This window comes from Scleropages formosus, chromosome 19 (genome assembly GCF_900964775.1).
Source record: "Scleropages formosus chromosome 19, fSclFor1.1, whole genome shotgun sequence".
NCBI lineage: Eukaryota > Metazoa > Chordata > Actinopteri > Osteoglossiformes > Osteoglossidae > Scleropages > Scleropages formosus.
The window spans coordinates 18,749,761-18,774,083 of record NC_041824.1 but is presented as its reverse complement, the minus strand read 5'-3'; the positions used below and the strand labels follow the sequence as shown (position 1 = coordinate 18,774,083).

At 44.1% G+C, this 24,323-nt stretch overlaps 1 protein-coding gene across 2 annotated transcripts in view; it reads right to left on the bottom strand.

Annotated features, from left to right (window-relative positions):
• The window catches only part of grm4 (glutamate receptor, metabotropic 4), a 244,553-nt gene extending 221,591 nt beyond the window's left edge, over positions 1–22,962 (bottom strand). Inside the window, exon 1 of one of the 2 annotated variants that reach the window (XM_018760620.2) lies at positions 22,897–22,962. The gene's annotated coding sequence lies outside the window, so the exon portion shown is untranslated. Of the gene's footprint in view, positions 1–8,291; positions 8,358–22,896 lie in introns of those variants that run through there. The other variant, XM_018760621.2, reaches the window with a different exon arrangement.
• Between the last annotated feature and the right edge of the window lie 1,361 nt (positions 22,963–24,323).

Here is a 24,323-nt window from a genome sequence, read left to right as displayed (position 1 = left end):
CCATTAGAGAAAGAGATTTACTAAAATGATGCCCCTTTCCTGAGGTGCTCAAGTTACGCACAGCATGTCAGCAGAAGACAGCAGCAACATAACAAGTAATACATACAACATAATCACACACACACACACACATTTTCAGAACCGCTTGTCCCTTACGGGGTCACGGGGAACCGGAGCCTACCCGGCAACACAGGGCGTAAGGCCGGAGGGGGAAGGGGACACACCCAGGACGGGACGCCAGTCCGCCGCAAGGCACCCCAAGCGGGACTTGAACCCCAGACCCACCGAAGAGCAGGACTGCGGTCCAACCCACTGACAACATAATCCATGTAAGATAAATATTCGAGATGACAACAGGACCTGAAGCATGTGTTTTTTTATTACTTATTCAGATTTCAGAGTTCTTCTGTGCTCACTGTTTTCCCTAAAAATCTGACTGAAAATCTGCAATGTCAAGAGGAAGTCATCTGAAGGAATGGAATTAAACTGCAGAACCATAGAGGAAATAATTAGGCTACCTGTCGAAATTTAATGTGATTTAGCGGCAGTAATGTATTCACTCTGAGTATTGTCAAGAGCATGTAATATAATACTGCAGAGCGAAAACGCTGATTTGTATAATTGAATAAGCCCACAACTTTAAATTGATAGGACAACTGCAATTTCATAATTTGCTCCCATAAATTATTATCTATTATTACCTGTCTGTGGAACAAATTGGTTTACAGACATCTTGATAGAGATCTTAAAACAATCTTCTTTATCAAGTTAGATTATTATGTTGTAAACTAATTGCTCAGAGATTCTAAACACTTTAGGAATAAATGCGAATCCTTCACTCCTGTTTAAAAAAAATCAGTAAACGAAAATACATTGAAGTTTTTACAAATACTCATCTGAACATCACTCAAGTATGTATTTCCAAACAGTCTGCATATATAGCTTTATACCTTTAATAAAGTGAATCCTTCAAATGGACCAGTTGCACATTTCGGTCAGACATAGTGACACCCTACGATTTGTATTTTAAATAAATCTCACACAATGCATTTATGTGAATTGATTCCAATTTAAATGCAAATGCATGCTGGCCATCTACCTACAACTGCAAATAAATGCTGCCCTTAAAGTGCAAATATCTGAATGCAGTTGGCATGGAGCGAATGAGTGCAAGCCCTTGTATCAAGCTGCATGTAAGATTCTGATACATCCTGGGCGAATCTGATAATTAAGATTACTGATTGTTTTTACACCGCAAGGTGCCAAAGCCACCCCACAGTCTGATAGCTAAGATTCGGTTTCTGTGAACCCATGATGACACTGTTGTGACACAGATGCCTTTTCGACACATTCAGCAAATGAGTTTTAATCCAGCATTCAACTCAATGCACAGAATAAGGAGCCTTTGGTTTTTCACAGGACTTTCACGAATCTCCCGAATGTTGGCAAGCTCCCCTCCCATTAATGAAGCCAAATTTGTTTCTGCCTTTAAAACAACCTCAAACATTTCTGTTAACTTTAGTAAAAAATATTGATGATCAAGCATAAATACTATAAGGAGTAGAATTAGCCCGAGTATTATCACATGGATACTGAGGAAGTTACAAAAGTACTTGACAGATGGGTAAGGAAAAGACATCCATACATAGTCGCATATACATATGTATGCTATTTCAAAACAGTGGAATGTACAGAATGTAATGCAAATATGCCTTTGCATATTTCATACTGCATATTGAGGATTTCAAATTATAAACATATGGCTGCACATATGGTAATATGGAATATGGAACTGTGTAACAGCATGTTTTTGAGATGGTCCACATCAGTGTGATTTGCCATTGCCATGGAGACCCTGATGATGGAGTACAGCAGTGGCCAGTGCTTAGCACAAACTGGAACCCATTCTGGAGGTGGTACGAAATATATTGGCAGGAACTGTCCCATCTCTAAAATCACCATTAAACTGTAGAAGCTTGATGTTCCAAGATATTCTCCAGTGTTGTTAAGAAAGCAACAAATAGCACAGTGTTTATTGGCACCGCTGTATGACTCCAAGGTTTCTGGTTTAAATCTCATTATGGAGACATCTGTTGCATTTTTGACCAAGGTATTAAAGTTGCTCTGGTAATAATACTCACTCACTCACTCTCTACAACAGCTTATCACGCCAAGCCGGAGCCTAACCCTAACCCAGCCAGAGAGGGCGTAGGGCTGGAGAGGACAGGGACACACCCCAGACAGGACACTAGTCAGTTGCAAGGCAGTCCAAGTGGGACTCGAACCCCAGACCCACCAAAGAGCAAGATCAGGTCAAACCCACTGCGCCAGTACACCCCCTGGTACTAATACTGAGCTCTGTAAATGGCTGAAACTGTAAGATGAAATGCATGCATTTTATCCAAGACACTTATAGTCACAATAGACATTGGGGGAAAAAAACTATAAAAATGTGTGTTTGGAGATGTGCCAATAATTAGAAAATATTAAGGGTCCACTACATTGACAGTTTAGCCTCACACATTAACATATAAATGTCCTAAAAGGTCAAAAGGAAAATGGTCAAGTTAAGCTGCTTTTTCACAATGAAGTTATTACCCCAGTAGACAGTGGAGAAGTGGCAGCTCAGCTAAATGCAGTGTCAATTCTTTTGGTCCTTTGTTTAAAGCCACAAGAGTACAATGCTAATTGCCTGGTACAAGGCTATTCACATTAGGTTCCATCCTGCAGCATACAATCGCTGCAACCTGTTTAGCAAAGGAAATAAGCTATTTTGGTGTCAATGTACCACAAGTGTGGAGGTTAAGACAGGCATGGACCCTCAGAGAGCCCACCCAGCAGGCGTGAACATGGGATACATGACTGAGGGGGATGCGCAGCCTGTGAAGCTGCAGGTTCCATTATTAATTCGCATTTACATTCTAAACATAGACGAGCTGAGCTTGATTGCAATGCATAAATTTACAGCTTGTTTTGTGATACACACGAAGAGGAAGTACGCGAATGTTCAACGAATGTGACAGAAAAGTTTTCTGGCCTTTGAAAACAATGTTCTACATTTATGCTACAGCTGTGATTAAAAACTGTGAACATTAACATAAAGGAACCTGTTTTTTGCCACCATACTAAAGCGCGCGTGCGCACACACTGCCTGAAACCGCTTGTCCCAAGTGGGGTTGCAGCAAGCTGGAGCCTAACCCAGCAACATACAGGGCGCAAGGCTGGAGGGGGAGGGGACACACCCAGGGTGGGACACCAGTCCATCGCAAGGGACCCCAAGTGGGACACGAACTCCAGACCCACCAGAGAGCAGGACTCGGTCAAACTCACTGTGCCACTGCACCCCCCGTACAAAAGTGACCTTTCATATTGTTCTGATTCTGAGTTACTGTCACTTAACTTTTGTGCCAAGGGAGTACTGGAGCAGATGGAAAGTCTTCAACTTCCCCTGACCTCCGGTAAAGGCTGTGGCACGAGCAGCTCTTCTTGGAAGGTTGAACCCTCCCAAAGCTCATATCAAACACCTGTTGTCAGTTCACAACTACCTTGGTGGTGTCTCCACAATAAATTTATGGTTGTTGGCTCCACCTGCTCCTCAGACTCCTCCACTCACCTAATTCCTACTCTTCTACCTGTTCAGGAAGTGAGACAGACTGCAGAAAAGTGTTTTGTGCAAAGTTTTACAGCAGCTACAACTGTCTTGTTTGGGGGTGGGGGATGTAATTGGTTCAGGCCATGACACTGGAGAGAAAGGAAGCTGCCATGCCATTCAAAACCATCCCCTGGTGCTGGAGCTAGAGCTGTAAGTGGGGACACACTTCTCTGTCTTCATTATGGGTGTTGGGCTCACAATACCACTCACTGTCATATTCAGTTCCTTAGAGACCAGCATGACACATCACCAACCTGCTTTTGGGGTTCTAAACAGGCTTTATTACAGTACAAGGCATTTAGAGTTCAGTGATGCTCAGCCAAGCACTGGTGCTACATGCACATTCACAGGAAGTATGTGATCACTGAGAACAAACAAACGATGCAACACCCTACGTTTGATTGCGGTCAACAGCGGGTCAGGGTTTTGGCAGCATTTCTTAAAGCTGAGAATCTTGGTAGGAAATCGTTTCTATGGCGGTTGTGCCCTATAGATCATCACTGACTCCTTCCACTTTCTCCCGTCCCCTCGCCACCCTGCTGCGTAATGCCAGCCGCAGCGCTCCAACATTACACATTCGCTGTCGCCTTGCTTTTCCGTGGTTTGTTCGGCAAGGAAGCAGATCTCACCACCAAGCGGACGGCAAATGAGCTGGCAGGGGTACAGGTGCTGTCTGTGTGTGGGTATCTGTGAGTCCGCTCTCCGAGGCAGGCAAGCTGTTAGTTCAACAGTTACCATCTTGCCCTTTGGAAGTGCGATGGAAATATTTGGGACTCCAATTCTTTAATTACTCCTGCAGTCGCCCAGGATAGGGGTTATTAATCATCCTAATTACCTGCCTGCCCTTCTCTAGCGAAAGGGGGCAGTGGGGTAGCAGAGGGGCAGCAGGCACAGCAGGACACCATGGTACCGGCGGGAAAACTGGAGGAATGTCACCCCCTCAGCCCTTTTTTCTCAACAGCTGGGCCTGCTGTTCCAGGTACCACCCGGGATGAACCTCCGCTCAGGCACACGCTAGGCCCCTCTGACCCGCGCGGAAGATGCGCTGTATTTAGGGGAAACACTCAACTTGATTGACTTGTTTGGCTCGATCAGTGAACAAAAGTCCAAAGTAAATGGGGATGGTGTAGTGTAGTGGCTAAGGGCTCAGTGTTTCAAGCTAAAGGTTGTTGGCTCAAGTCCCAGGAAGAGCCTTACTGAGGAACACTTGAGCAACAGCATTCAACAATATTGAACTACTCCAGTTAAAACTTCCCACTGTGTAATGGAATAAAACTAAGTTGGTTTAAAGAAATTCATCAGTTATGTAACTGAGGGGGGTGCAGTGGTACAGCAGGTTTGGCCAGGGCCTGCTCTCCAGTGGGTCTGGGGTTTGAGTCCTGCTTGGGGTACCTTGTGATGGACTGGTACCCCCATCCTGGGTGTGTCCCATCCATGTCCAGCCTTGTGCCCTGTGTTGCCGGGATAGGATACAGCTTGCCACGACCCCCACTTGGGACAAGCAATTTCCTACTGTGTGCATGTGAATTATGTAACTGTAGAGAATGAAGTCCACTTTTTCTAGCCTGGTATGACAGAGCAAAGGTTGTAAAAAAAAAAATCTAATCTGTTTTACTCAGATGTGCTCAATTCTTTTTATCAAACAACAACAAGAAGTTATTTCAACTCGTGTTAAATACTTGTGAAAGCACGTGGAAAACAATTAACAGTTACTAAAATAAAGATGCATTTGCCTACATACAGTTCCTCCCACTGAGGTTAAGGTGACGGAAACAAGGGACACTACAAACACTTAAAAAAGTCACCAAAGAAAAGCACTCAAAGAAAGAGGCTTTTTTTTCTGGTGAACTGCTATCAAAGCACATTTCCCATCAAGTGGGAGAGTGTATCCATTAGATTCACAATATTATTACTGAATGCTGTAACAATGGCCTGCTTTCAAGATTTACCGAACAGATGCAAGTAGAGATGAAACCATACCTGTGTCCAAGGATGACAGCCTATCTTGAAAGTGGCTCTGCATGTTGCTTGGGAAGAGCAAGGAAGGCCCTGATATTGAAGCAAGGACCAGTTGCCTTCTTGGCCTTCATTAAGTTATCACCGTCGACCCACCCGCCCCATTGTTTCCTGGCACGCATAATTCCCTGCACTCCATCATCCCGTCCTCACGGAGAATTAATAAAAGGGGCCCTCTTCAGATTGGCTATTAATGGAGATGGATCGCCGGACGCGACGAAATCTCATCGAAATTACCACTCTATCATGTTGTCTTAAGGAGATTAGGGACGTTTCCGCGAAATGAGCGAAAGGGGCACGTGAGCTGAAATGATTACAGGAGAGGTGGACTTTTATGAGGCACCTCATTGGAGAATTGAAGAACACTTTACTCCAGTGTAAGCCCTCTCAGATCACACAGCTGAATGTGATTTCATGAGGTGGATGTATTTGGTGGGGGAGGGGTTCCCCGGTGCAATGCTGAATCAGTTTAATGGCTTTAACAACGTTTGCATTGAATGGAACAGGCTGACTGACTCCGGACATCAATGCCTTTTTTTGAAATGTATAGCCGAAAGATGAAAACTCTTTTCAACTCATACGTTTTAAAATACCCTTTCAAAGTACAGTTTTCTTTAAATATGATGTTACGATACAATATCATAATGGACCAATCATAACACTTATATTGATTTATTTATTTATTATACATGAAATATATAACGATGATGTTAAATTCTTAATGCGTGGCTTTTTACAAATGTTTCACTGGAGCCAATCAGACTAAGTGCCTTACTGAAAGACATAACAGCATGTTCCCTCCTGGGACTTGAACTAGCAACCTACAGGTTCATGAAAACAACCCTGAGAGGAACAATGTCATTTTCAAGTATAAAAGGCTTTTTCTGATTAGTTTTACGAGGAAACTGATCAGATCTGGAACTGGATCTGAACTGGTCAGATATCCCTTAAAATGTCATCCCACTCCTTCCCCAAAATGTCATTTTTTTTTTTTTAAATCAACCTCAACATGCAGTCTTTAATCAGATCTCACAGTAGACTGTCTTTGTGTGGCATTTAAATTCATACATAATGGATGGAAATATTTCATGGCATCTTCATACAGGCTGTACAATATGGTTGCATGACATTTACACACATTTTGCTCTAGGTTATCCTGGGACAGCAAGAATCTAGGGACTCAGATTGTAGTCGCATTCACATTTACACTTAAATCCAAACGTGGAAAACAAAATGCTTAACAAACAAACATTTAAATTTATGTATATACCAAAAAAAGAAATATATATCTTTTAAAAAATATATTCAGCTCCACAGTTTCCTCGGGTGACTAAACAATGTACCACACGCTGCATGTCTCTTAATCACAAATCAAGTCATTATCTGTCTCTAAAGATCATACTGATGTACAACAACAGTCACCTTTAAAAAGGCAATGTCTGTTTTGAATGCTCACCTGCATATTTTATCATTTAAATGTCAAGAAAGCTCTGTGAACAACTGTATATCTCATTGGAAAAACAATATAAATGTATCTTGTGCTATTCTCCAAAGCAACTTAAGCTACTGACCGTAATTCACTCATTTATACAACTGGTTGATTTTTACTGGAGCAATTCAGGGTAAATACTTTACTCAAAAGGAATAAAGCTGTACGTGGGATCCATACCTACTGTCATGCCCAGCACCACACCCCAAGCACCTGATTCAAATCAGGCCAGGTATAAAGGGAGCCAGTCCACCACCCTTTCTCCACGGAATCTCATTTGAGACAACTGTCCCCTTTGTGCTTGCTCTTACTGCATTCAATGTCCAGCTCCCCTTCGCTCTCGCAACCTCTTCTTCGTATCCTGGCCCCTGACTCCTCATCTCATCGCCCTACAGCATCTTCAGATCCTCACTCGTACTCTGACTGCCGGTCGCCTGACCCTTCGACTGTCCCCGACTATGACTTCCAGCCTTGCCCTCCAACTTCTAACAAACTCATTTGCACTTGGGTCCAATCTCCTCCAATCTCTCTTGTGTCCTCTCTTCAGTCTCACACCTCCAATCTTCAGATCCAAGGACAGTAGCTCTAACTACTATAACATGCTAGTTTGGTAAATTTCACTCTGAAATTTTAAAAAGAAAACCAAATCCCATATCTGGGATATGAAGCAGTCACACCCTAAGCAAGAATCAAACCCCCAAGATCAACAACCCAGCTAAAGTCAAAAGAGGTTTTGAAGTCCGGTGGCACGGTGGCACAGTGGCACACCAAGTAGCACAGCTTCCTCATAGAACCTGGGTGGTGCAAGAGGATGTGGGTTTGATCCCCATTCAGTCTGTGTGGTGTTTGCATGTGCTCCCTGTGTCTATTTTTCCACTGGGTGCTCTGGTTTCCTCCCACAGTCCAAAGACATGCTGCTCAGGTTCACCAATAGTGTGTGAGTGACAGAGAGAGTGTGTTCTACTGATGTATGGATGAGTGACCCAGTGTAAGTAATGTATCCAGCAGTGTTAGTCACCTTAGTGAATAAGATGTGTGGACTGGTAACACTAAATAGAGTTCATTGGAAGTCACTTTGGAGAAAAGTGTCTGCTAAATAAATAAAGAAATGTCAATGTAAGCCTGATGTGTCACCTGCATAGCTCCATTGTTGTTTCTCTTCCCCGGTGTTCACTTTTTCACCCGCTTGATGACAAGTGATCGCTGCCAAGAAACAGAAGTGCATTACAGAGCAGCTGGGCTGCCAATATATTGATCCATTATGAATAGGTTTAGTCACTCACTCGATTACGGCTGCAGATATTCTAACCTTCCTTCCCAATTAGTAAACTGCATAAAGCAAGACATACCTTGCACCGGATGTCTCTCCATCACAGGATGCGCACGCATGCCATCACACACTGAAGGGAATCTGTCTGAACAGCATGTCTCTGAAACGTGGAAGAACATGAGTAGAATATGCACGGGGAGAAATCTGGGACTTGTCCCAGAGCTGCGATAAGAGATAGTGCTACCTGCTGAAACACTGCTTTCCTCAATAATCTGCCATATTCCTGAGCGGTCTATTTGCCTGTACAATATTTATTCATATTTATATCATGTATAAAATTATATATTGTGAAAATTATTAAGCCAATTTCTTTGTTCCACACGACTTGCAGGAAGTGATTTTACTTTTCAGCAGTGCTCATTCTGCAACTGCAACTGCCTGTATAGTTTACAAAGACTGGAATAACTGAGAATGTGTTGAGGGACAGGGATTATGACATCATTGTGTTTAAATAAATTGCACTTCACCAAATCCAATTAACAGCATGCATCTTCACATCCGATAACACTTCACATTCACCAATCAGTCATAACAGAGCCCCAGTCTAAGATTCACTCCCTTTTTCCCATATGTGCTAAAAAACCTCCTGTCTCCAAGTCCCGTCAAACATGCCAACGAAACATTTCCGCAAAAGGGTGTCCCGTAGAGTTCACACACAGGACACCCACTTAAAATCACGCTCCACAGAGAAAGTGCCTATTTCTGGCTGTCTCGTCAATTAGTGTTTTCAGCCAAACAGTTTCAGATATACAAGGACTGAGTCTGGGAGGCTGTTCAGAATTACTGTTTCACACCATATTAATTGGCAGTTGCTTTATTTAGACTTCCAAGTGTGAGCTTGCTGCTGTCTTCTCTCAAAGTTTACAGGGTGCTACTGAGCTTCTTCACGCGATCTGGGACTGAAACAACTCTTAAATATATCAAGCCGGGGATCATTGTACTGAACTGATATTGTACATTGTACACTGAAGTGATACTAGCCATTGCTTAGGAACAGAAATGATTTGCCCTTTGCGCACAAATGTTTTAGTTTGAGGAGAATTAAATGTCAAGAAAGAGTGTAAAGCATAGTCACTGGTTAGATAATTGGATCATCTGTTTTACTCCAACATTACATTCAGTATTTCCTAGGTCGGACACTTGTTGGAATGGGGGAAAAGTAATGAAAATTATTTTTTTTTTTTAAAAATCAGACCCCTCAATCTCGGTCACGTTCAATTGTTGGATTGCACATTTGTCTGTTTCAGCTCCCATCAGAAGTGTGTCCTGCATGTCTGAAAGCAGTTCTTTTTGGAAAGCACATGCCAATGCCTTATAGTGCATATTATCACGATGCAGCTATATCGGTATAGCGCATATTGCCACAATGACGACGAAGACAAGCATATGAACTTTGTGTACGGCTGGAGGGCCCACATCATTGGTACGGACGGCAGTACGGTAGCCGCTTTTCCATCCAAATCACTCCTCCTGCATAATTGGTCCAGTTATCGGTTTAGCGCGCACGCTACTTCTTGAAGTATTTCGGAAATGAGCTCTACAGTATTTGAGGAGCAAATAACTGTAATCATGAGATGTGCTTTGCCATCAAAAATATCTAAATTAAATTAACTAGAACGTGCTAATTAATTGAGAGGCATTTAGAGAAAAAAGTAAATGGCATGGCCCTCCATCGAACGAATGTCTAACCCTTGGCTTACATACTGCGGCTAATGTGCCTGACGTCTGCTTAGAACTTTGGGCAAATCTCGTTATGAATATTTCCTATATTCAATCTATAGAGCAAAACATGAGCAGTCAGACTTGAGAGACCTCTGTTTTGCTGTGTTACTTAGAGCACATTGTTTGCAAGCAGATGCTGTGCGTCACGTTGACTGCACTCTCTTCCATTTATGCATCGGGATGTTTACAAAGAACCCGCTCTTAGTATGTAGTCTGCTCAAGGGTACAACAATGGTTGCTCTCCCAGGACATTAATGTTCAATCTTCCCTTAGCAGACCTCCTTTTTTAGCACTCCTTCTTTCTGCTTTTTAATACTTCAGTACATTCCATTCAATGGTTTTCAGCTTCACCGGGCAACATACAAGGCCACAGGAGACAAAGGGACAGGCAAACAAAAAGAGTGGTGGACTGAATAAATCAGCACGTCAACCATTTTATCATGCAACTCATGCTATTTCTCATGCGACTGCACATCTTGTGTCTGCGGACAAGCAGATACATTCTGTCTTTAATATTTTATAAGCCTGATTGCAAACAAAACACACAAAACACATCCTGTCCTTAACACAGCAAAAAACATTATTTTTTTTCCCTTTCCAGTACACTCCTCTTCAGTTTGGTGAGGGTACATCACGCAATCTGTCACCAGCGGCAGTTTGCACTGGCAGAGTGCCTGTTGCTGCTGTTGTTTTGGTTCGTTGAATATAAACCCAGTCAGCACAAAGCACCTCCGGCGAGGAAGAGGCAGTGGAGGAAGTGGATTCCCCTCCCAGCCCTGCTCCCCATCAACCAGATGCCAGCCCCCCGTGGCTGAAAGAATGCCACCTGACAGGGATCCGTGAAGGAAGAGGAGGACAAAGCGAGGCATTGACGTCATACGGGAGCCCCTTCCGTAAATTCATAGCAAACATGGAAGAACATCCCAGGTAGCTGATGCTGTTAAAGAGGGGGGAAGAGAGGTACCTTCTCCCAAGCTGTTCTGGCTCAAGGTGTTCCATAGCAAACGCTGGGATCTGGAACACTGAAGTCGGGGGGCCAAGGAAGAAGGCGGTGAAGGGGGTGATCTCTAAACATCTAAATGCTACATGTCGTATCTACATTTCATTGACAGACTCTCTTTGTACAGCCATATAAACTGCAGTCAATACCTCGCAATGTAGAATGTGCAACATCTGGACTGAAGCATGGACATTAACATGCCAACAGGTGGTTCTAAAGTTCAGGTGGTTTCTTTGGGATTTTCAAAGATCAGTCCTGTGATGTTCTTCAGAGTACGTCAGCATGACAATTATTACTGTACACATAAAAACTGATGTAAGTGCAATTCTTGTTAAAGGTAAAGCTCTCATAATGTTCACCAAAGCAACCTTATATTAGAACAGTTTGTTCTTCACCTGGTTCTGAAACTTTATCTTTTCCGTTAAGTAAAATTTTTACTTGACAAGGTTATATATTTATAACTCTTTTAATCTAATCATCATTTAAATGTGTCCAATATGAATGTTCGGCTAAGATTATTGAGCCCATTCAGCTTCACATATTGCCACTGAATTTAAAATCTTAGAACTTCATCTTCTCATCAGTGTCCATTCATACACTGGATTTTAGGCATCTTTGACCTCCCACAAGACAAAACTATTTACAGTTACCCTAATGATGAAGCATCCTCCATTTAAAGACTTCACCTAGCACCTACTCCATTTCTGAATACAGAGTCAGTGAAAATTTGTAAATTCAAGAAGAAAATCTGAAAAAAAAATTAGTTCAAGCAGTACTTAACAGTAATTAAATAATAAATCCTTCTATATTACATATGCGCTCAAAAGGTTCTGATAAAAAAGCAAAACATACTCAAGGTGGATACTCTCCCAGACCAAGTGCTCTATCTATCTTCTCGACAGCAGAAGACAAAATTAGTCAGGGTCTCATTATAAGCAAGCCAAAGTGAATCCAGAAGTGGCCTTTTGTGCATTTTAATGTAATAATCTTTAACATATCTCATTTTGCACTCATCCAAAGGTTTTCATGAAGTCTCTCTAAAATTATATGTAGGGGACACACATAGTACATAAGAAGAGAGAAATAAAACAATCCCCAACTGTGTTAATTAATACTTCATTCCCATTTAATGGGATGGCATTGAGTTAGGGGTATTATTAGTAGACGACGACCACTCAGTTTTGCAATTTACCATCTGAGCAGGCGTTGGTGCCACTGAGTTCCCCAGCAGTTGCTGTTTATCTATCAAATGCAGTAATGAATTGCAGTTCATGTTACTCATGCTAAAATATGCAATATTTGATACGAAATGGGGTTATCACACTCGAGGCTGGATCCCGTGGTTATGAAGAAATAAAGTACTATCGCTTGCCTAATCTTTTCAGCCAACCTTGCCGCTGCTGACAATGATTTGGAAAGGGGAAGCAGGCAGAACGGGGCAGCTGTGGTACGAAAGAAGGGTCCCGATCGGAGGAGAACTCTAATCCACCACATGGGACCTGTGGAGACTGGAAGATAAAAAATCTCTGTGGGCTATGATAAATCTGACAATGTGCCTTTTCAATAACAACTTTTCTAATTCAATGTCATAGTGATCCAAATTCAATCCCACAAAGCATTGAGGGAACATCCTGGAAAGGATTCCAGTCTATCAGAGGACACTCATATTTTCACATATTAAGTGTAATTTGGACTAATCAGTGTGGAACGCAACAAGTTAGACCATGCTCCCCAAATTCTAAATCTCCAGCTTCACCTAGGAGTCAAACAAGTCCCAGATGCAGCAAGTAAAGCCCCAACATTGAGAGAGAACTTGTGAGCGGGACTGTGAGGCCACTTGTTTTTGTTTTTTTTTTTTTTTTTTTTTTTGGGGGGGGGGGGGGGGGGGGGTACTTTTCGTACCACATTTGTTTGAAAATGAAATTCCCTACATCCACCCTTTGCAGCCACACGCCAGGTTGCTTGCCGACCTGTCACAACCAATTTACCAGAAACATATGTTTCACAACTGTGCAAGAAACTCATGGAAACACAGGGGAAAAAACTGGAAACTCCACATAGAGCTGGATTTAAACCCAAATCCAGGAACTCTGATGCTGTAGTGCTACCTACTGTGCTACCTGAAATTTTACTCAACATAATAAATGCAGCAGGTTACTATTTAGCTAGGACTGGAACAGATCACAGGTGAGTCAGAGAGAAGAGTGAGAGCGATGGACACAGCTGTCCACCTCCTCCACCTCCCTGACCCCCATCCCAGCACGGCCCTCTAGCTGCAGGTACCGCTCTGTTACAGTTTCTGCTGTAAGCGCGGAAAGCAAAGGAAGACATTAAAGCACTGGTAGGGCACAGAGACACCAAAATATACACACAGGCTTTCCACATTTCTGAACAACATAAGCAAGCAAAGAAGAAATAACTATCTTACTGCTGCTGTGAAAACATTTCCTCTACCAGCAGACTTCAAAGGAGATGGTCGCCGATATGAGATGTGGCAGTCCCCCGGTGCCTTACGATAACAGTCCTCGCTTTTCACAGATGCCGAGGTCCGTGTTGCTGCGCGTGCTTTGAAAAACTGGCTCAAAGGTGCCAGCCACTGGCTGCAGATGGGAAATGCGCAGGGCAGACGGTCCGAGATGAACGCGTCTCAAATGAGGGTGTGCTCACAAAGAGAGGCATGGATGTTTGAACAAGCCTGGGTGGCACACGTCCCGCGGGTCCACGTCACGTTTACTGTGTGCAAGCAGCGTCTAAATTGGACGGCGTGCGTGGCTGTGAAGTTTTAATAGACGTGAGATCGGTGAGAGATGGCAGTTGGGAAACTCGGGAAGCAACGTGATTTCATAGCTGTTCGCTCAGTGTAAGAAGCCCATGCTGTAAGTGCACAATAAGCACAAATCTGTCCTACACCAGTTCATCTACCGCTTATTGGACAGTCACCGCAACACTCAAAACTGTGGATCCCATCTGACTGGTAAAAAATTGTTGTGTAGAGACATTCCATTAATCCTATTCAACAAAGTGCAGTTGCGGGGAAATACAGTGTACAAATAACCTCACTAACAACTTAACCCCTAAGGTTCTCTATATTTAACTTACTGTATGTATTCCACATCCATGAAAATTGTTCTCCTTTTTGTTACTATATAAAGAACTACCAGCCCTTGAATCCAACAGAATCGTGGACCAATGTCTCTTTACCGCAGAGTGGTCACTTGAACTGGAATGATACCGTCTATCTGCAGGAGGTGGACTTGCCCAGTGACCGTCAAACAGATCAGACCGGCGAACATAAATTTGGGCGGTGGTGCTAGGAAGTGAGGCGAGGTCTCAGTAACAGATGCCCGAATTACAGAAATGCAGTGGACATGCAGTATCCAGAGTGCCAAATTCCTACATCCCACTGCTTCTCGTCACAACACCATTCAGAGCTTTTCAAGGAGCTTTCAGACTTCTTTCACCTCCTGCTGTTCTGCAGACGCCCCGCCTCTCCAGCTGTTGACTGTCCCTACTTATTGTCATTCACACAGAGCCCGGTTGGCATGGGAAGAGGGTGGGTGGGCACAGGGACTTCAGATCCAGATTCTAAGCTGCACAAGCACTGGCGAGAGGCGACCGTCTTCCCATTGGAACATCTGCACAAGAGGCAGACGAAACACAGCGGGGAAACTGATTACAAGCAGCCGCCCTCCCCTCAAATGCAATTTCTGCCTTGTAATAGAAGTAAGCCCTTAGGACGAGAGCACGGCGGGTAGAATGTTGTCAGCACCGAGATCTTATATCTGTCTTGTATCCCCATAAATCGCTTCTGTTTCGGTGGGCGTTAAAATCTTGATTCGTTTTGGCGCAGGGCTCTCTACTTTGTTTAAGCAAGAGATCCGATCTGTTGCAGAAACCCCCTGTTGTGCCATAGATGATAGGAGATCCTGCAGCTGGAGGCTGTGAAGTATATATGTGAACCTGGAATGGAAAAAAAAACATTAAGGGGAAGGAAGGGTGGTTCGGCCGAGGGGGGGGGGGGTCATAGCACCTCCCTGAAGAGTACACAGGGAGGTCTCGTCTTTTCAAAGTGAAAACTGAAGGAGTGGGGTGGGCCCTGCTGTAAGAGGCAGTGACCGGTGGAGCCATTGTTTACACCTCACCTCCACTGTCTCTGAAAGGCTTTTACTGAAGTGGTCGGAGGAGAGGCGTGTTGAATATTCATGGTCTGGTACCGCCAGCCAGGCACCCGGTCACCCACATATAAACCGTGTGGTCATAGCCAAGAGAGATACCTTGTCTTGTATCAGAAGAAGGTGATGGCTTCCTGGGGCTTAAGGGAGGAAGAGGCTAAGTCGTGTACTGGTTAGGGATGCAGGAAAGATCAAGAGTAGCTGCGACTCTTCGGGGGCTGTCGGGAGGAGCACAAGGACTTGTGGATTAACGGGAGAGCATAGTATGCTGGCCCTCCTGTGAGCAGATGGCTGGAGCCTCGAGGATAGTACAGGAGGTGAGTTGGAACGTGGGAAAACTGCGTCATCGCAGCCAGCAGTGGCTGATGACGGAGTGCAACAGAACAGATTTTTGGTGTACAGACTCTTTAAAAACCTGCCCTCAGGGAGGTGGGTGACATCATCAACATCATCTCTTCCTACAGACTGCCCTGTGTGTATTGCTCTGCTGGCCACATAAAGCCTACCCACAAGCGGCGGTGGAAGGGAACTAAACTCTTGTCATCCTACAGATGTCATTCATCAGTAATGTCAGATGTACTCCTAGAAATTTCATTCATCAAAACACGTTCAATGCTTACATACACTAGGCACGGAGAAGGAAACCGCTGGCAGACAGCAACATTCACAGCAGCTGACACCGCATCTGTGGTGCACCATTATAAGTCTGTTACACAAAATGGCATAAGCAACTAAGTGAGGGCAGAGCTGGAATCTGTAATCGTGCACAGAACGTAATTTTTTTTCTCCACAATGCCACACAGGACAATCAGACACAAAGTTCAGCCTCGGTTTCGTCCACTCCATTTGCACGTTACATCCTGCCAAGTGCTTCATCACTTCATAGCATCCTACATAAACACGTTACCGCTCAGTCAAGCGAGCGAGCATGGAGCATATGGAGCTGATGAGTCAGGTGACGCATTTCTATCGCCTGAGGTTCCTAGCCAGCCTACCTCACTTTCAGGTAGGCAGTCTAATAAGCTGGTCTGGGTCTCCATTTTTACATAATCGCTGGCATTGCCAGGAACTTTAAAAATGGGTGACTGAATAATTAAGGAATTTTACTAGCCAGACTGATGCTTTATATTTGATGATTACCCTCATACTGAGCATTTTAAAACCATCAGCACACCTAAAAGCAGTCTTGGATAAGCAACTGCAGCAAGCAAGGCTGTTGTCCTGTGCAGAAGATATTAGATGAAAGCGTAGTACTCAGAAACCATATTTATAAAGCTGGGAAAGCATCCAATAATTTTCATACTAGCTGGTGGTTTCGTCCAGCACTTCACAGGTGGTCCAGCAGGCCTGAATTTTACACCACCGGGCCAACTAATTTAAAAAGTGAGTGGCACTTAGTTTACTGTTAAAGTAAGAAGGCAAATACATTGGAGCGCAGCCAATGGAAATTGAAATTGTGGATATATTGCTAGGTTTACAGTAAATAAGTTGCTGGGAAACCTCCCCCACCCAACCCAAGCATATGCAGTATACACAGTTTTTTATGGAAAGGAGGGTTATTTTGATTTGGTGCTGCATGCACAATATATCAAGAATATGAAAAAAGTCGGTTTGAGAACTTTTTTGCATAGGTTCCTCCCCCACACCGAATGACAACTTTGATTTATTTGCGAAAACAACTGGAGTCAAGAGATTTTTCGATTATACAAAAGCATTTTTGAACACTGTTTCTGATCGCCGACCCAATGTACCAATAGTTACATTCTCTATTACTTTGCTAATCACTGCATAGCATACATTTTTTAAGTATTAGCAGAGCTTCTCCAAATGGCAATTTAAATTTGACTCCGACACCCACATCCTTCTGCTCATTGCCATTCACTAATGCCGTACTCTGCTTTCATGTTTAGACTGTTTTGGCCCACAGGCATTGTTGCATGGCTGCAATATATTAGTTCTGCTTTATTTACAAATACATTAATGTCAATAACAGATATATTCTTTATTCATGAATAGCATGTACTCCAACTGCTCGCGTAACCCTCGCAGCTTTAAGGGCAACTCCCTCAGATTCCCCACGAAGCAGTGCTGGCGCATATGGATGGCTATGAACCCTGACCAGTTAGTACTTGGCTTTTTTTTTAACATATTGTTGTGCACTGTTAAAGAATGCAAAACAAGCACATGGCCAGTTGTTTTTAGGTGGAAAGGAAAGGTCTCACGGTTTTACAAGTTGTGCGGCTCTATTAATGCAGCGGGTCCACAGTAACGTGCGCCAGCCACTGACCGCTGAAGAAAACGAGCCGAATGATCTGCGACGTATCAGCTCGGTAATATGACTCTAAGCACGGTTTCTATGGAAAGCTCAAAATGCAGCCTGGGGCTGGCAAGGGACACGACACTCGCCCCAAAGCGAGCGGGTTGCGCTCGATTTCACAGCCTCGAGAGTCGGGGAAGGTTTTAATGGAACAGTGACAGGCAATTGGAAAGGGTGAAACACAGCTAAATCTGCCTGACCGAAGGTGAAATGGGTGCAAGAAGGCAAGCAGAGAGAATACATTGAAAAAGAAAACTGGAGTGCTCTACTGGCTTGTAGAAGGACCCCACCTTTTAGTTTGCAATCCAAAGCAGTGGCATTTTGTTTCTAATTATGATTTTTCGACATGTATTCTTTGTTTTGTACTTCCTAAATGTTTATTGTTTCTATTAGCAGTCACATTTTGTATTTTATCTGTACTAACAGAAATTGGACAATGAAGTTAGGCTTATCTTAACTGTGCAGCCATGGCCACCTTAACCTGTTATTTCCTATTAGGCACTAGAGTTGCCCACCATGGCTTTGCCAGTCTGCCCACACACCACCACTGCATTTGACAATATTGGGCAATCTTTTCACTTTATACTTGTGTATTGAATGTGTGCACAAGTCTGAAAGCTTGAATGGGTCTAGGGAGGAACTGCGTAACTGAATAATACAAAATAAACCTCATATTAACTCTCTTCTCCAAACACCAGAGAACATAATTAGCCTTTGTTGGAGAGGGAAAGGAAGAGACACAGAGAAAGAGAGAGCGAGAGAGAAAGAGAGTGAGAGCAGTAGGGTGCAGTGGTGTCATCAAACACAGTTTGATTAAGCCCCACATGGCTCTGCTATGCACTAGTTTACCACACACAAAACAGCCTCCTGAGGGCTGCTCGGTATGCACTACGCCTGCCTGGCTTTGTGCGAAGACCGCAGGGCTTTCGGAGAAAGAGCAAAGCACTCAAATGGGCCTCCAAAATCTCTCCAGAGGCATTCTCATAAATTGAGTCTAAACAATTCTGTGACTCTGCCGAAGTTTTAAAAATAATCAACTCACCATTGCATAGTGGTTACCCCTCACGGCCAGGTTTTAATTCTGCTAAAAAGCATCTTTTCCGCAAAAGCTGCATGATCAGCTTTAAAAGCCCCCTCCCACTATGAACTGAAATGGGATATAAGTGCGAGGAAGATATGCTGGGTTTGGCTTTGAGGCTTGCATCAATTCGCACCTCGGGATTGGAACACTGCTTGGTTGACACATTAAGATGACATTTCATAAAAGGCCCTTCCTTTCAGCCACAGAGTCCGTTCATATCTAATATTGTGGTGTTACTCAACGCAGGGGGGACCAAACTGCTTTGAATTTCTTTCACACACCAGAGGAAATGGATATCATCATCCATTTTGCCCATATGGCTCTTTCTCGGGAATAGAAGTTTCTGCAGAAGACAATAAGAATGTTGAGGAAAAATGGAAGCAGTGTATGACTGTCAGTCCCACCATCTTTGAAGCATTGTTGATGGCTTTCTTAGCAAATGAAACTTGCTCTAGTCCCAATCCCATGTCAAGCATGTATATTAACATGGCAGACATACACACAAGTCTGCGTCCTCCTCACTTGATCAGTTCTGCTGACATTCAACCCACCCATCAATTTGTTACTACAAGGTGCGGACAACTCAGCGACTCGTATTTTGGAACATTGTTAAATGAAGGAGGTGTGTGGGAGATACTGAATGGAATCTAACAGGAGATGAAACTGGGCCAAATGGAAGTCACATTATGTGAATAAATTTTCCCTTCCCCCTGCTGTCTTTCGTTGGTCACGTGACGTGACGGCAGGTTTATGGGGACATAAAAGGCCTATTGTTTATGGGCCTCAGATGCCCATAACAAGTTGATCCATTCCTTGTGCGGTTCCACAGCCAATATAACGCCTTCTTGCCTGTTGTTAAGCCAGGGGCAACGCTGTTTACAGGCATATCTGCAATAAGTTGGTATCAAAAGCCATTAAAATGCAATCCATTACAGGCAGGAGATTGAATGGTGCACGGGTGTCTTTAAACGAGTCAAGAGGGTTGAGGTGTCAGACATCTTGATTAATGGAAGAGAATGCAGGGGCTAGGTATTCCTTCAGCAGGACTCAAAGATTATAAAAAGCAGACGCCTCCTATTACCAGAAATGCCAAATATCATAACGTTCATTTCAAGACAAAAAAAATACCGGCCCTCACAAGTATTCTGTGAACAAAGCATGTCTAAATACTTGTCTTTTATCAATGCAAATAGCATTTTAGGAGTGTCACGTTTTTATCCTGTCGGAGTGTGATTACCATTATCCTGTGAATTCAGTACGTATTAACCTTCTTGCGTTTCGCTATGTTCGCCTCAAGCCTCGGCTAAATGTTTAATCGCATCTAAAAGTCTGTTTGTTCTTGGCACTTTAATGAAACATGGGGCAGCACTGCTTGACACTAACGGAAACTGGTTTCAATAAATAAATAAATAAAAATGAAAGGAAGTTGCTGAGCTGAGAACAAAACCATCATCTCTGCAACCCCCACAAAAACCCATCCAAGGACAAAAATGTATAAGTATCCTCATAATGCCACATGAAATGCTGAAGAGTTGAAAACACTGAGGGAAAATAATCTGAAAGAGAAGATATCTTCAGCGTAAGAAGATGTGGGCTCGCTGCTTCCTGAGCATGACGACATAGACAATATGCAGTCCTTCAATATGAGCTGATCCCCAAAACAAGAATGGTGCCAAAAACCAAGTATTTATGAAATGATTTTCTTACACTGTAAAAGCCATTTTAATCCACACAGCATTCTATGAGTAAAAGCGTACAGCTAATCCTACCTGAATAAGACCGGACCGGGTTCCTGCTGTAGGGCATGCTACCGTAACTGCTGCCACTCCTAGTGCGCACCAAAACCTGACGGAGAGTAGGGCCACCTGCCGTGTTGTCCAAAAGAAAAAAAAACTTGGAAAAGACTTCCTAACCTATTTATGCTTATAGCCAGCAGCCTTTGTTGGACCAGAGGCCCTGCATTCCTGGTCCAGGTAAGCCTCCGCCCTTTGGGACAGGCACTAAGGAGGGAAGGTACGGTCAACATTGACTTGAGTAGCAGCACCATGACAATATTTACCGCGTGCAGACGGTGCTCATCCATCAATAGCTAAGCATAGCAATTTCCTTGCCATGTCTCCCAGTTATTTTTCAAGCATGCTAAAACTTTCTTCCTTTGTTGAATGCAAGGTGGTCTCCTTCACCCCCACTCTGTCCAGCGCACTGAAAGAATACGCAGTGCCAAACATGCAAAATCCATCAAGCGCGCTTTGCAAAGCACAGATCCAGGAACGACGACAACTCACACCTCAAAGGCTGACACAAAAAAGCCCAGGAAAAGCAATTACCTTGGGCTCTGCAGATATCTGAGTTCAGCCAACCAGTACATGATATACTCAGTGCCGGGGTACGGTCCATTCTTATTATCTGAGTGGCATTGCATTGCTGCATCACTCTTTGGAAAACCCACGCTGATTCACATTGTCTGATAGACACTACCATGCACCCCCTTTGCTTGCTTTAATATGCAGGACATCAGTTAAACCCACAAAAGCAATCTGGAATTCAAAATTGCACCCTAAATTACTGAACTGCCACTTTGACTTGCGAACAAGCAAGCCATTTGAAGGCTGGGGAATAGCATGAACTAGAGGAATATCTAGATATTCAGCAGCCACCCTTGTACTTGGCACTGATAAATCTGACAAGAAGATGAGATTACAGACAGCGCCATCGTCTTTTAAGTATTGTTGCATCTTATTACCAGATGCTTTTCATGTGTCATATATGAGGAATAAAATAATCTCTTTCAAACCCACTAGCGAACCTCTTAAAGAAGACATTGCTGTTTTGCACCGGGAGGCAGGATTACATCTTAAAGAAATACATTGCTTGCACATTGCTCCTAGTAAGATTACGCAACATGTTTAATAATGCATTGCATCTTGGTGTATGACGGAAGCTTAGAACCTGCACCAGGAATGAAATGCAACCCTTTCTTAAAGCCTAAAACACAAATGGTTGGTATAAATTAAGGGTCACTAATTTCTTAGCGAACCCCTCACGTGAAATTAAGGCTGTTAAACTTTGAATCAATGGTGGCACGTGTGCATCAGTGCCAGCGTGAATGTGTGTGCGCGTGTGTGTGGTGGACAGAGGAGAACAGAGTGGTGGGGGCCAGATTACCAGGTTTCATTGTTTACAGTCCAGGATTGTCCAAATTGCTTTCTTAACTCCTGCATGCAGTAGCCTCCATAACAGCCCGAGGCCATACATCCCTGCAACAGCATTTTTTTAAACATCTTCTGTGTTCTTTAGAATTTTCCTCCTGTTGCCTGGGTTGCTGGGCGAATGCCTCTCCAGTTTGGAGGAGGACTTAGCTCATCATTATGACGTTGCTGAGACACACACACACACACACACACACACATACACACACAGAAGAAAATAATCTCATCAGTGGTCCCCCAGTCTTCTGGCAGTTGCATTCCATCTAAAGAGGCTCACAGGCATCTCATAACACCTATAAACACAATGTTACATCTCATCATCGGACTTCCTCTCGCAGGATGCTCTGTAGTCTAGATCAGCCCCAAACACAGTGAAATTCTGCCCCGGAGAATGTTGTCTGGGTGCTTCCCGCGTCGCGTGCGCCTCGCGACTCCATGGAGGCGTTTGAAATGCATCATTTGAGAAACTTTGCCACAGATTATCGAGTTTAAGTTCGTTTCAAATACTAACCGACATACGTGCTGGGATGCATCCTGCCGAATTGCCGAAAGGAGTAAATCATGTGGGTTTGTTCCTCTACTGTCACCGTTAAATCATTCAAACTTTCATGCCGCACACCTCAGTACAGCCACTCTCAGCAGTCGGCTAAAATAAGAACATATTAATATTATATCGCTAAAGTGCGGCACGGCACAGGTGTCATGTTTACAGGGAAGTTAGTATTGCAGCCTGCGGTAGGGAAGCTCCACAGTCGTTTTCTCGATGCATCGCCGTAGCCTGTGTGTCCAGTAGTGCTGAGAATAGTTTATTTAACTTTATTTTACCCCACCCCGAGCACACACACACACACACAGCTCAAAGCATTTGCTCGAAAGAGCTGGTGGAGCAATGGGATGCGATGCCGTACCTTCAACGACCTCGCGAGCTTCGATTTCAGAGTGTGATGCGGAGCTCGAGCGGAGAGACGCCGCGATGGTGGTGGCATAGCATCGATATCCCTGTGTGTGTCAGTTCGAGGGTCCCGGAGTGTCGGTGGGCTTCGCGGGGGTCCTCCGGCGGAATCCTCTCGCCGAACCCCACCGTACTTCGCCAACCAAATGGGAAGCGCAGTCGGGACGCGAACACGCGCCTCGTCCGGGTTTCGAGCGATCGGTGAAGGATGAATAAAGACGGGGCTTTGTCCGGGTGCAGTGCGCAGTATCCGAGAAAATTGTGAAAAAAGAAGAAGAAGAAGACAAAGAGGAAAAAGAAGAAGAAGAATCAAGGTCGTCCTAAATGATTACTTGTCCAAAAAAAAAAAAAAAAACATCTTCTCGCGAAGCGCTCTCCGTTGTGGTGTGGTGCTGAAAATGAGATCTACAAATCAAACGCCTCGATGACTTTTCTTGTTTTTTTTATTTATTTTTTTTTTTTTCAGAGGCACGGCAGAAAATGAGTCTTTTCACCGATTACCGTGTGAAATGGTCGACGAGGCCGCTGTATTTAATGTGGTTACGCCGCGATTTGGTGGCGAAAAGGGAGCGACAGGAGCAGCGCGCGCACTCCTCCTCCTCCTCCTCCTCCTCCTCCACCTCGGATCGACGCGGAGAAGTGGACACCTCCGGGGTCTGAGCTGACATTCACTTCACTCACATCCACTGAAAGGCAGCGCTCCACGAACGCATCAAACAGCACGGATCGAGACGTTTCCAGGTCTGTGTAACCCAACCGAAGTTCTATTAAACATTTCTAGAGAAAAGGGGAAAAATGCAAAATGTCTGCTGCCTTAAAAATTTTGTGACTCAGACACGAGCTACATAAAAAATTATGCTGTGCGTCTTCAGGCAAACTTGTTCCATTTCTTGTTTTTGCTCTTATCTTTTTCTTCAAAGGTTCCGAAGAACCGTCGTGTCCGACGCTATTTAGATGTCATTTGGATCAGACCAGTTCCCACAAGTGTCTTTCCAAGGGGCACAAGGACCGGAAACACTTCATCCCGCTATAACAAGTTCTTCAGCGCGTGGCCGCTGAAAAGAAGAACATTCGAAAATAAAAATGCCGACTTGGGTTTTAAAAAGTAATTGATCCGTAGACGATTTCGTAGAGCGAAGTCGGGCCGTTTCCAAGTAAAACAGTTTTGCACCAAATACATGCAGCTACAAGGAAGCGGAGCCGTTCGTAAATCACAGCATTTCGGGATCGGACACGTTTCCGCTGCTGGGGGTACAAAGTCCTGTCGGGGGGGGGGGGGCATGGATGGAGCACTTCAGCCGTGCTGGGTCCACTCTCTGCGTGGAAGAGGCGCTGCGATCGCGTTGCGGTGTCCACTGCCCACGCCGCCGTTCTCGGGTACCA